General features: G+C 34.8%; 1 protein-coding gene and 1 pseudogene across 6 annotated transcripts in view; one reads left to right on the top strand and one right to left on the bottom strand.

Annotated features, from left to right (window-relative positions):
• HDAC9 (histone deacetylase 9) overlaps nucleotides 1-14,356 on the top strand; it is a 914,075-nt gene that overhangs the window by 105,291 nt on the left and 794,428 nt on the right. The gene's annotated exons all lie outside the window — the stretch shown is intronic.
• Nucleotides 1,978-2,070, bottom strand: LOC129479980 (uncharacterized; annotated as a pseudogene).

The raw sequence follows: 14,356 nt of genomic DNA, 5'->3' as shown, positions 1-14,356 counted from the left end.
GTAGGGGTTATATCATTTCACTCAGGAATTTGCTTTTGGAAATGTCATTAAGGAAATTGTATTTGGGGATGGTAGGTATTTTTAGAATGTTTCTAAGTAAAATCACGATTTTTCTTTTAATGAAAGGCCAAGAAATCATCTAGTCCAGTGCTCATGAAATCAATTTAGTAGGTTGCAATTCAACAATGGAATAGAATAGGCTAAAATACAACATGCCAGAGTGTACACACATTGTAAGATTTAGAATTAATTTATGAGACTGCATGAGTTTTGTATAGATAAGCATGTTTCTATATATATGTGCATTGTATTTAATATGAAATGTATTTCTCAGTATGAGTAGCTGTTGAAAAAGCTTAAAAGCCACTGATTGACTTTTTCTCCCATTTTACAGATGAGGAAATTGAAAGAGGCTGATTCTCATTTTATTTGAGTGAGTCTCCTTGAGGCAGCTTATCTATCATCAGGGGTCTCTTGTTAGAATCTGTTTAATTACCTATGCATCTTTTACAATTTTTCTCCCTTGCTCAAAAATTGCTATATTTTTGTGACCAGAAATTGGATCAAATATGCTGATTCGAGGGAGATAATCTTTGCTGAGTCTCTGAGCACCATGTTGGAGGGGTAGTTGGTGCTTGTAATACCAAGGGGAAAAGAACAGAATATTTATAGCTCTCTGTAGAGATAAGATCCGTTATCTTAGGTAAAGTCAGATGAAAAGGTGGAACAATAATCTAATACATTTCATCAATAGATACAACCAATCATCATTAGCTTCTACCATTTGTTTCAGTTCAGTTCAACAAATATTTATTGAGCTCCTACTTAGTATCAGGTATTTTAAAAGCTAGCCACTTACTTCCTTCTTTATGATAAATTAATTAGTCATACAATTAAATTATTCTCTCCCTTTGCTTGTGGTGTACAGGGAGATTTACTGAAGTAAAAGGGGGTTTTGTTTATCAAAGGTGAAAGAGGTGTAGCACCGTGCTTTATAACACAATATGCTACTTGGAAATCTGTTATGCCTTATCTAGAAATGTTCCTAATATCTTGAACTCCACCTTTCACTCATTAGGAAGTCCTGCAATATAAAGCTCACCTATAATATTTTTCTCTATATTTGCTTTCATAACACATTGATTTATATTGAGCTTTCTCCTTGTTGCTATTTATACAGTGTCAGTTCTGCTCTATGAGCTGATTCTCAGGTAGTCAGACTACCTGAGAATCGAGGCATCAGGGCCAAGGGGGCCAACTTGCCATGTGAGGTTTTGTCTTTCCCACCTTGTTATGCTTCTTGTTTGCCTTTATGCCTGGCAATTCCTGAAGGTGGTGTTCTGTTTTATCTCTTTTTTGTTTTTAAAGTGTTTGTGCAAAGCATATTATTCTGTTTTTACTTTGCTTCTTAATTGAGTTATCGGCTATGTAACTTATTGCTTGAAGCAGTTACTGCATCAGGGAATAGTCCCAAATGGCACCATGAGCCTGATTTTTCTTGATGGCTGTCACTGTGGAAAGGGACACCCATGAGGTAGGTCTAAGCCAAAGAAAGGAGATGTATAAGTACAGCCTAATCTCATTAGTGGGTCTAGAAAAACTGCTTCTTTATTAACTGTCAATCTTTTAAATCTTTGCTAATTATAACGATTAAACATGATATTTTGTAGTCATTTCTACTTGCATTCTTGATTATTAGTAGTTTTGAGCTTTTTTACATATCTCTGTAGGATTTTCTTCCATGTTGGGAATTTCTGTTTGTGTCCTTTGGTTATTTTTCTTTTAGACTGTTCTGTTTTGTTACTGATTTATCAGACCTTTTTTCTATCCTATTGAAATTAATCATTTTCATTGTGGTTAAATTTTACCATTTTAACATATTCTGAGTGTGCACTTTAATGGCATTAAGTACATTCACACCATTTGCCACCCTCACAACTGTCCCCTCTCCAGAAATTTCCCACTATCCCAAACTGAAAAAAACCGTGGTGGGTGCTATAAGAATAGGCCTGAGGGCCTCTTCCATTCTTAACAAGAGAGATGCTAACCTTCTCTTTTTTCCCACAACACTAGTAACACTTCTTGAATCATCTAATCCCCTAATTATTTCTCTGGATCCGGTGCTGCCATGATGATTGCAACTTCATTTTAAAGATGTATTCATACATTAAATAAACAGGCAAACAGCTGTTCTCATATGACCATCTTATTGAGCAAATTCTGTTTTGTTTAGTCTTTATAGTTCTTCCACTTGTTATTTAATCTACTGGTGTTTGATGTTTTCCTTGCTTGCCAATGTGGTATTTCCAGCTGTGCATGGAAATTAATTTTCTATTTGAGTAGACAATTCCAGGAAATTATCTATTAAGGTTATAGGAGGCAAAGAGAATGTTGCTTTATAGTTGTGTGTGTGTGTGTGTGTGTGTGTGTGGTGTTCTTGGCATTATAAGGAGGAAAGGTTGATTTAAGAGTTCATGATTGCCAATTTTTGTTTTTAACTAATATTATTTAAATAAACTCTGCCACTGGTCACAAACGCTGTCAATAATAGGAAGTATGGGGCACTGAAAACTTATTCTCTATCTGAAACAACAATACTAAATGGATCGCACGTGGACTCTGAAACCTTTTTTGGACAACAGACCTCTTTGTGTATCTGACAGATTCTGTGGAACTTCAAAACCTAAGGTTCCCATATTTTTATCTAAAACCCTAGTTGAGGTACATTTTGGAATCAAGAATTTATCAGATTTTAAAAAGGTAGTATGATTTAAAAAATGTATTAGGTTTTCAAAAGTACCATATATGCCCATATTACCTATCACCTTTAATGGGGTCTGGGATGGTTCCCTATAATCAAAAAATAATATTTCTGCAGTTAAATTCATAGATCTTAATTTTAAATGAGATAAATAAAAACATGAAATAGCCTCACATCTGTGTACGTCAGTTTTTGCTGCCAGATAAGTTGAGGTTTGTTGCCATAAGATTTCTGAAAAATCTTTTGTTCTTTAGGATCAGTGATAAGGGACAAACACAATTTCACCTATACTCTAGGAGGTTCCACTGTCCTTGGTCAGGAGTGGTTTGGCTCCGTGCTCCAGCCGGGCCTGCTTCTCCTCAGCCCTACTCAAGTCATGGACTTAGCATTTTCACTGTTACAGACATTTTTGCTTCTGGGGTTCTGCACCTGTCATTTTTTGATGAATTTAATCCTCTTTTTTGCAGCCATATTGTATATGGGCTCTCATTCTTTATACTCAATATGTTTGCCATTATGTGTAAATGTTTCATCACAACGTGAACACATATATTATGTTCATCATCATCCCTGTTCCTTTGCATTGGTTATTCTCAATACTTGAAATGCCTTTTTCTGTCTTCCTCCTATTAATTTATCCTCTACCACATCATTGTACTAGGATAACCTATTTTCTCCTTCTATTATATTCTCTATATTCTTTTAAAGCCTTGTGTCTACCACTGTTTTAGCACGCATTACATTCCTCCATAATTATTTGAATATTTATTCATCTCTTACGTAAGATTGCACATTTCTTGAGAGTAATACCTCTTTATATATCCATTGCCTTGCACAGTGCCTGGCACATACAGATTCAAAGCTTTTCAGCTCAAGATAAATAGAAGGTGCACATTTGGAGGCAGTGCGGTAAGATTGGAGACACGAGAAAGAGGGATGTACAATCTTAATAAATTAGAGTGCAAGACAGAATAGTGTAAAGGAACAGTGATTTTGTTTAGTTTATGTGCACACGGGGATTAGGAAATTAAATGATATATATGGTTTGGAGAATGGAGAAATTTCAAAAAGGAGGTAAAGTTTCAGACAAACCTGGGCAAATGGATGAGCTTGGGATGGAACAGGCAAAGAAGAATGTACAGTGCTTTCAGAGAAGGGAGTATGTTGAGGAGCGAATTGGCATTGGTGGCTGAACAAGATATTTAAGCTATTGGCAAATTATAATGGAAGTTCTGAATTATGAGATGATGGCAGGAAAAGGTCAGTAGGCCAAATGGTGCTGGATTATATAAAGCAATATATAATAAGAAAAAGAATTGGATCTATTCAGAGTAAGGTGTCATTATAAGTTAAGGAGTAGAACAGGGATGTTAAGATAAAAAACATTTCTGAAAATAAATGTGTCCACAGCGTACCCAGTGATGTCTGAACTAAAGGGTATAGGGGTGTGGGGCTGAGCTGTTTTACATCATAAGGACTTGAACCGAGAAGACAATAATGAGACTGGAGAAAAGGGTGTTAAACTTTTGGAAAGTAAAACCATAGTGTGACAGTTAATTTCTTGTGTCAACTGGACTGGGCTACAGGTTGCCCAGATACTTGGTCAAACACTACTTAGGGTGATCCTGTGAGGGTGATTTTAGACGAGATTAACATTTAAATCAGTAGACTGAGTAGAGCAGATTGCCCCGTGTAATGGGGATGGGCCTCATGCAATTGGTTGAAGGCCTGAATAGAGCAAAAGGCTGACCTCCCTTATGTAAGAGAGAATTCTCTTGCCTGACAGTCTTTAAACTGGGACATTGACCCTGACTGGTTCTGCAGTAGCCTTCTGGCTTCTGACTCAAAACTGGGAAATCAGCTCTGCAGCTTTTGGACTTGCCAGACCCCTTAATCATGTGAGCCAATTCCTTATAATCAGTCTCCCTTTCTTTCTCTCTTTCTCTGTGGAGAACCCTGACTAATACACGAAGTATATGGAGACTGACTAGATATGGGAGCCACAGGGGGTGAGAAAGGAATTAACAATTAGGAATAGGAATGGAGAAATTGAAAAGGGCAGTCAATTTTGATGGAAAATATATTTGGTTTTGATTTTGTTGACTCTGAAGTGATATTGGAGATTCAAGTTAAATTACTGTAAGCAGCTGTAGTGAGGTAGGTAGCTTGTGTGGGTGAGGATGGATGTTGCATCTTGGAATCATCTACAAGTAGGGCAAAAGAAGTTATATGACAGAACAGAGTTCACAGGGGAATGAGAGAGACAAGCATAGGCAAGGATTTGACTGAGGTTCTTCAGGTGGGAATTATGGGGCTAGAGGAGAAAGATGAGCCAGTGTATAAAATATAAAAATATTGGTGGCAGAGCTCTCTTGATATTGGTTTGTCAGCCTCTTGCACCAGAATTTAAGATCCATGAGGCCAACAATTTACTCAGTCCTTTTTCCCTAGCTTTAAGTGTTGTACTTCAGATATTTGAGATTTCTAGACATTGTTTTTTCTTCATTTTCCACTTGAGACAAAGCCTTTTAAAGGAAAACTGAACCAGGAATTAGGATTTATTTGCTGTAATCTTGACTTTGCACTTAGATATAGAGACTGGGGTTTGACTTTTTAATTCCTAGGATTTTGACTCCTTTTTCAAAAAATGAGATTGGATTAAGAATTTCTAGGATTCCTTACAACTCAAAAGTTATGGAGAAAAATATCTATAGGCTGAAAATTGTTCTAAGCTGCAAAAATGGCCTTGAGTAACTTCAGAAAATAAACATTACAGCAAATCATCTTTTATACCCCTTTTTTGGATGTTTTATTTATTTAATATCAATCAAAATATTGTAATAGATTAAATAAATCAAAACACATATAATCTTGTCTGGAAGCAGCTTTGGGCTAAAAATTTTCTTCGCAAAATATTAAAGGTGTGATTTTTAAAGAAAATCTCTTAATACAGGACCTAACCCCACTTTATATAGCATTAAATTAATGTAACTGTAAAAAAGAAAAAAATATATAAGCAGCATTTTTCTTTTAATATCAACACCATAAAGAAATTTTGGTTCTTGTGGAAATTTTATTCTATTACAAATCTTCCAACTCTAAAATCTTCTTGTAGAGTTGATTACGTAATTTAAAACAAAGGGAAGAATCAGTGGCTCAAATGGTCCTGTGTTTACCATACTTCATTCAAAATTCTCTTGCATCTCCTCGTATGTTTCTAGATATGTTAACATCATACAATCTCACAATATCCATTTTTAATTTATGCAAGAATACTTTCTGTTTTGAATAGCACATTATTCTAGGTTATATCCAATGTCAGTTTGGGGTAGGTAGTTGATCAATATGTGATGGTTAAATTATAGATGGTTAACTTTTTTTCCTAATTGTGCAATTTGAAATATCATGAATTTCCAAAAATAGTTTGGAGAAAATATGAACTCTATTTTAAAAAGTGCATTTATGTTGATATCATGTATTTGACATAGAAACTGTCAAACAGGAATAGATGTCATAAACTTTAATTCAAAGGCATTAAACTACTAGCACTAACAACCAACATTTCTTTTTATCAAATAGAACTTATTGTGCCCCCAGGATCATGCATTGTTTTAGATATTAATTAACATTATAATTGTCCTTCTCACTTTCTGGTATGCAGGGGTACTCTCCATGACCATTCTTTGTCATTTATCACCTACAATGTAAAATTTCCATCGGGAAACAATCTTCTGCCTTGAACTACCAAAGTGCTGATTTTGCTTTTTGTCATTAAGGTTTTGTTTGTTTGTTTGTTTGTTTTAATTTGCTTTAGAGCTTCTTTACTGAGGACAACTAACCGTTAAGAGTTTTCTTGGGGAATAGTGTCACAGCAAAAATCACACATAGACTTTTCAGATACAATTCTTCTATCTACAAAGTAATGCTAGAAATATTGTTGATTTATAATAGATATAATTTAAAATTATTTATTTTTATTTTCCACAGATCCCAATTTCTGGATCTCTTGTGAAGTTTAATAATTTATCCTTGGATTCATTTTATTTTTGTTTATATTTATATAGAAGGCATTTAGCCATTCATGTTGATCAGCTGACCTCTTAGTTCCATTTGTATAATGTAATGTCTCGTTATATAAACCCAAGGATCTGCTGTTATTGTTTGCTCTGCAGTCTGATAGATAAGAGATTAAAATAGGGTGGGTGTAGTGGCTCATGCCTGTAATCCTAGTGCTTTGGTGGGCCAAGGCAGAAGGATTGCTTGAGGCCAGGAGTTTGAGACCAGCCTGGGAAACATAGTGCAACCTGTCTTTACAAGACATAAAAAAATTAGTTGGATGTGGTGGCATGCTGAAGTCCCAACACCCTGGGAGGCTGAGGCAGGAGGGCTGCTTGAGGTCATGGTTTCAAGACCAACCTGGACAACACAGTAAGGTCATGTGTCTACGGAAAAAAAAAAAAAAAGATTGTGCTTAGTGTTGCACATCTGTAGTCCTACCACGCAGGAGGCTGAGATGGGAGCGAGGATTGCCTGAGCCCAGGAATTTGAGGCTGCAGTGAGCTATGATCACACCACTGCCCTCCAGCTTGGGCGACAGAGTGAGACCCTGTCGCTAAAACAAAAAAACAGAGAGAGAAAAAAATAGTAAGATGTATGTATTCAGAAACATAAAAAAGCAAGAGTAAAACTTTTGTGACAACTTTTTTCCATTTATAAGTCACACTAATGACTGCTTTGCTTCTTAGTAATTTTCCATTTGTAACATTTTATACCTGGATACACAAATGTAATGCAATTGAACAAGAAAACAATTATCTGTCTGCTGGAAATAATGTACTTATCTCATTGAAACAATTGACTTGTTTAAAAATACACAGGTCTGTTCAGACTGCAGTTACCTGTAATTTGTAATGAATTTCCAGGAAGAATTAAAATCCTCTGATGTAATTGAATCAGTAGTTGAATCCACTGATTGTGAATGATAAATTTCCATGCATAATTCCCCTCTTATATAAACCTCCATTTGGAGCCATTTTAGATTTGAGGGGTTTTTAAAATATTCTATGAGTTTTGGCTGGATCCCTGGAAAACTTCACTCAAAGGCTGTATCTTCCTGTGAAAGCTTCATGTTGACTTGTGGGTTCTGTGTCAGTGGAATGTTTCAGTACTTTTTGGCCTGGCTCAAATGTTTCTTGGCATTTTCTGTGGAGTTTGGCCCGACCAATCTATAGTATCACACTGGATTCCAGATAAACCCTAAAAGCCGTAATTCATCTGCAAACTAATATGGGACTTCATTGGGGTTTGGTAGTAGACTAACACCATCGAGCAGTTGGGGGTTCAATATTATGAATGATATTTCTAAGGACATATCTATCTGAAAAATAATACAAAGAGAAGCTACTTTTCCTTTAGCCCAGCACTTATTTTTCTCAGAGGTCTCTTTCACAGAGGTCAATGTCCTATTTTAATTCCTTATTATAGTTTTCCCCCCCTCAGCAGTTTCTAAACCTATTGCAGATCAACAGCTTTTTCTTCTTTCTTAAAGTGAGATGGCTCTGGCTCTTGGCTGACTTTAGTCTTGTGATGTGGGACTGATGTGCGTTTTCATTTTTCACTTTGAAGGTGCTGCCAAAGCTAGTTAATTTTAGTTATACCATCATAGAATGCTGGAGCCTGTAGGTGCCCTAGAAATGGTTTGGTACAGCCTCCTCGTTTTACACATAAGGGGAGCCAGGCCCAGTTCCTTAGTTCTCACAGGAAGCTACGGCACTGTTAGGATGGAACTCGCGTCCGCCTCGCAACAGAACGAGTCTCTGCAAATCTATGCGGCTGCTGAAAGATCCACTCCCCATTCCCAGTCTCAGATTTTGTACCTCTGGGTAGCTTTCCTTTTTTCCTTACAGCTTTTTAAATGTAGCTCCCCATACATTATATTAATTTGGGAAACCAGCCAACAAATTAGTTTTACATTTGTTAGGATTGTAGGGTGTTATTTATGATACCATTCTCTTCGTGTTCTGAGTCACTAAGAAATAAATATAGGAACAAGACAGAGATCAAAATAATAGCTTTATTATAAACAGTGTTAAATTTTAGAACACATAGTGGACCCAAGGTGGAAGCCAGCTTCTTATGCCTTTAACAGTCCCCTATTGAGCTTAGCCAATCAGTCATAGAGAAGCGTGCAACTGCACCTGCAGCAACTGGTCCAGCCCTCATCTGCAGGGCCCACCCTCAGGGAGGACTAGCTGAGCAGCACCTCTGAGAGACTCCAGGAGCCAAGGGCCTCCTGCCAAGGGAAGGGCCTCTTTCTCAAGTCTGGCCAAGTAGAGCAGTCCATACCCACTCATGGAAAGCAGTGTCCTTCAATGGCTCACCTTCTGGTGAGTGTCTTTCTCTTTTCCTTGCTTTAGCATTCCTGTTTCACACTGGTATTCTGAAACCAATATTATTATATTTCTTTTCCTTGTAAGATGAGTTATTTTCCCATTATTCTCCTGAGTACAGTTGAAAAAGCAAAGGTAGCAAAATCAGCCTAGGCAACTGATTATTTACAATAGAGAAAAATAAATGAAGAATTAAGTAGCTGGTAATGAGAGATGGCACCATGGGAATGTGCTCAGAATACTTTCCAGTAGTGGAAGATGAATAATTTTTCCTGTTCTCTCCTGACCAGGCTATTGTTCTCACATTTTTAAGAAGAGAAAGTTGGGAAAGACTTTTACCTCTCAGTTTACATCTTTGTTTAAGCTCTAGACCTCTGCCAGCACCCACCATTGTATTTTGATAAATATATTCTCAGCCCTCTATAGGTGGATTCACATGATCTTGTTTTACTTTCATTTTCCTGTGATTTTGAATTAAGTAAAATTTCAGATCACAGAACTCTCTTGGAAATTTTAGTTGACTCATGTAGGTAGGTTTCTGTAGGTTTCACTATTCCATTTTGTTCCAGATATTTTTCCACTGTTTATCTCTTTTTTAAAATCTTCTACATTAGCTTTCAAGATACTTACTTATGAGAGCCCAGATAATAGTTAAGTTTTCTTCATATTAAGGGATTTTTTTTTTCCTTTAGATTTCTTGCCTTGTGGTGCATGTTGCACAGACACTTGTACTTAATTCAGAGGTAAATGAAAAGTAATTTACAATTCTAATATTCTTGATGCTCATACTTTCACCTTCACTGTTTTTATGCTTGCAGGTTTCACTTCCTTTTAGTAGGTTGAAGTCCATTTAGATAAAAAAGATACAGAATTGCAGACTAGTAGATTTAAGAGTTTATGTATTACGATTTAAGATGTTAAGATTTAAGGTGTTCCAGTAGCATACTTGGAGCCGAAATCATGATTATTAAGATGAATTCTTTTTGTGTGAGCGGCTTAACAGACTTCTCTTGAATCACCATAATGTTTTTGCTTCGTGGGCATGTCAAGTATCTATTATAGTGGAACCTGAGAGAGGGCATACAGGAAATAGCACAGAAGTTGTCACAGTACACCTGGAATGATGCTCAAGTGGTTGCCATGGGCTCAGGAGCCATTTGTCTGGATTGAAACTCAGCTCTTCATTCCTTTGTTTCAGTTTGCTCGTCTGCACAATGGGCATACTAATTAAGATATCTACCTTGAAAGTTCTTGTGAGGATTAAATGGATGGATACATGTAAAGCAGTTTAAACGAGTGTCTGAACATTATATATGCTTTATAAATGTGAGCCGTTAAACAGTCCTCACGTGCCTAATTGGGTGAATAGATCAAGGTTCCTCTGTATTTTCAAGTGTTTCCCTCAGTACACTATTATTTAGGAAAAATAGACTAAAAAGATGTTTTCTGAGGTGTTCCTGGCTGATATTTTAAAAGGTGAACCATGCATTAAAAGATTGTGAGTCTAAATTTTGTGTAATTTAATATTAATAAATAACCTGACTTCTTTGATAGTCCACGTGAAATATGAAGATTTCAAGCACTTTGTTTCCACAGCCAAACTGTGTATATTGTCTTCATTATTGGCACTGATTTTGGCATTTTGATTTTTAAATTATTTTGTGCGGTTTTCACAGTTGCTCCAATTAGAAGGGAAGTATTGAGGAAGTAGTCTTCCAGTTATTGACAGATCTTAAGAAGCATAAAATGGTTTGGTATTTTGGAGAAATGTAGGATAATATAAGACACAGAGGCATACTATTCCAAGTAGAAAATTTCATCATATAATGCATTTATATGTATGTGGTATATGTGGGTAGGCAAAGTTCATCATGAAAGGAATAATGAAGGAAAAGTTTTGGGGGAACCTAAAGTTTTACTTTAGGTTGTGTAATAATTAACTCAGCTGCATAAATGCCAGGAAAATAATTAGAACAACAGATTATGTTGAATGCCTAAAGAAATATGTTTAACAACTTTTAATTTTCTTCCCTCCCACACACAACTTCCTAGTTTGTTTCTGACACACCAGTTGTGTCTCAACACAGAGGCTGATCTGGTAGAGTTGTGTGAACACCTGTGATTGTGGCAGAACAAATTTTCTCCTTTTGGTTACATTTAATGAAAGTAAAAGTAGAAGGATCACTGTATTTTGGAGGTAATGTAGAGATACAGGGGGTAGCCTACCTTTTCTCCAAACCTATGTATGAGCTTTCAATGTTTTGAAAGCTCATGCATACTGAAGCGTGTGTCCACATGGTGAATGTAAACAAACAAAAGCTGATTGTAACCATCTTGCTTTTCCTAGTTAGATATCAATGGGCTACTATTGGTCAGAGAAACAAAGAGGGACCTACATTAGTGGGGAAAGGTAAAAAAATTTAGTGGCAGTGAAAGTTTTAAAAACAATATATATTTTTTCTGTTTAAGATATTCCTTTATATTTATGACGTTATGATATTCCTTCAGGAGTGGTTGTTTGATAATCTGTAGTTTACTTAATCATTCCTATGGTGTTACAGACAGATTTATAAAGTTTTGCTATTAATAAATTAGGGCACCACAAATATCTATTTGAATCTGCCTTTTTTTTTTTTGAAGTTATTTACTCAGTTTAAAATTTCTGACCTGATATTATTAGGTTAAAGTCTTTGCATATCTTTATGAGTCAAAGGATGTAGATTTTAACAAATGGCTTTTGAAGTGCTTTGCAAAATTGCTTTCTAATATAAATATATAAATTGTTAACAATAATGTATGGGTTTTTCAGTTTCACTTTTTGAGACCCTGAGCAGTGATCGATATTGCTTTTTTTAAATAATTTTTTGTATTTATTCAATAAATATAAAGTGGAACTTCAGTGTTGTTTCAATTTGCATTGCTTTGGTAAATAAAATGCGTGTGTGTTCTTTTTTTCTTCATGTGTCCTTAATAATTTAATTTCCTGTTGTGCATGTTCATGTTTTTGAGGTATATTTCTCCTTGATTTTCTGTTTTTCTGTCAGATTGTTTATCCCCTGTATGTAACATATAAATCAACATTTTATCTCTTGTGTTTGATAAACATATTTCTTCAATATGTTGTTTTTTTATTTTACCATGACTATTACTTTTCTTAGTGTTAAAGCTCAGACTGTTATAAAAGTTATATTATTTTGTTTCTTTTATTGACTCTAGGTTTAAAAAGTTGTCATCTTACAAAAAAATATTCAATTCCATTTTATGCTAATGTTTAGTGAACTGATTTATATATGTGTGTGTGTGTTTATAAACCCACAGATACATATATGCACAAATACACATAGGGAGTTAGAGACATTAGTATTATAATGATAGTATATGGCATAAATTTTGATCCATTTTTTTCCTCAAATTACTAGCCAGTTATGTCAGCCTCATTGATTACATAGCTTTCTGTCTTCTCCTCCCTAGTTGTTTTAAATTTCCCCTTTATCATATTATTACATCCTAACATATAATTAGATATTTTACTGGGCTTTATTTTTTTATTCACTGATCTATTTCAAATTAGATATAAAAATATTTTTTAAATTCTTCAAATTATTAATGCTTGATAATATGCTTTAAATGTAGTAGGTTCAGGTCTTCTTTTCCAAGAACATTGAGCTTCTCCTGTGTTACAAAGTGTGAATATGAAAATTAAAATTATACGGTTTCCCCACTCATAGTAATCAAAGTCTTGCTGGAAAAACAGACCTACAAATCCAGAATGGAGAGATGAACAAAGCACAGATAGCACCAAGGTGACAGTATATTTTTACCTTTTTCCCCTATATTTTCTAGTTCTAATGAAAGTTTGATTATCATCTAAATTGCTAATTTATTATATCTACAAAATAACTTAGAAAAATTTGATTTTTAAAAATTCTGTAAACTTCTCCCTCAGGGTTATTGTCTGTTTCATCTTTTTAATATTCTAATTAAATTCTGTAGTTTTCCTTAATGTTAAATACTGGTTAGAAACATTTCATGTTAAACATATGCATCTTATGGATATTATTTGTGACAGTCTACAAGTAATTCAGTTGATTTATTCCTTTAAAGAAGCCTATATTTGGGGTTTAACATTCACAGGGAAAATTGGAGCCCATACCTTTTTATCTTTCTTTATTGAGTGTGGGGTCTCAAACATTCATTGGTAATACCTTTGGGATTTGGTAAGAAATACTGCACACAGATACAATGTAGAAATTTCATTGAGATTTTTTTAATAGTAACTTTTAATAGTTAAAATTTTGAATGGTTGCTTTTGAAATGAATGATAGGCCAATGAAAAATGTGTGTGCCATGAAAGCTATATTTTTATGAAAACCTGATTGGAATTATGGAAAACAATCTTTGTTTTAATAGTCATGGAAACCTGTGACTGATGATCATTTTTGGAATGTTAATTGTAATTTCTATCATTGCAGCTGTTAATTGGTAACAAGGAGGGGATTAAAGGCATTAAGGAGTTTGGGAAAATAAAACTTAACCACATTTCAAATAGCAATCATTTCTGGAATTCTGCTCATATCAGTTGTATAAACCTGACTATTAAAATATAGAATAAAGTTTATTTCATTATTCCAGTTTCTAAACTGTATATTACTGAAAAATATGTTTGTATTTACAAATTAGGTCAGGAGTAAGCAGGGCCTCAGTGACGTAAATAAATCCCAATGGAAGATTGTCTTTGGACTTTCTCTTTTGTGTAATTCTTTGTATATACAGGATCCTTGGCCAGGATCCCATTATACAAAAGAAAAGGTGGGGATGTGGGGGAGGGTGAATATTCCCAGAGAAATTCAGCCTTTCAATTACTTGATTATTCTTGTGGTTGCAGGAAATTAAAGAATAATGAGTTTGTTTCCTATGTGAATCATAAAAATATAATACGGGTATACACAGGGCCATTGACTTAAATAAATGGAAGGCCCTTAAAAAATTCACTTTTTGGAGGGGTGCATAATGCTTTTTGAGGACACATTGAAACTGTGTTGGTAATCCCAGTTCCAAGCCTTTAAAGTTAGTTTAAGTGTAGGAAGAGGAGTGGCAGCAACTTGATAATAAATTTAGTACAAATGTTTATCTTATTTCATTTATGTATTGTATCATTGAAAAAATGATTTGAGATATCTTTTTTTTTTTTTTTTTTTTTTTTGTC

This window comes from Symphalangus syndactylus, chromosome 3, assembly GCF_028878055.3.
Source record: "Symphalangus syndactylus isolate Jambi chromosome 3, NHGRI_mSymSyn1-v2.1_pri, whole genome shotgun sequence".
In the NCBI taxonomy this organism is placed as follows: Eukaryota; Metazoa; Chordata; class Mammalia; order Primates; family Hylobatidae; genus Symphalangus; species Symphalangus syndactylus.
This window is presented reverse-complemented; position numbering and strand designations above follow the sequence as displayed.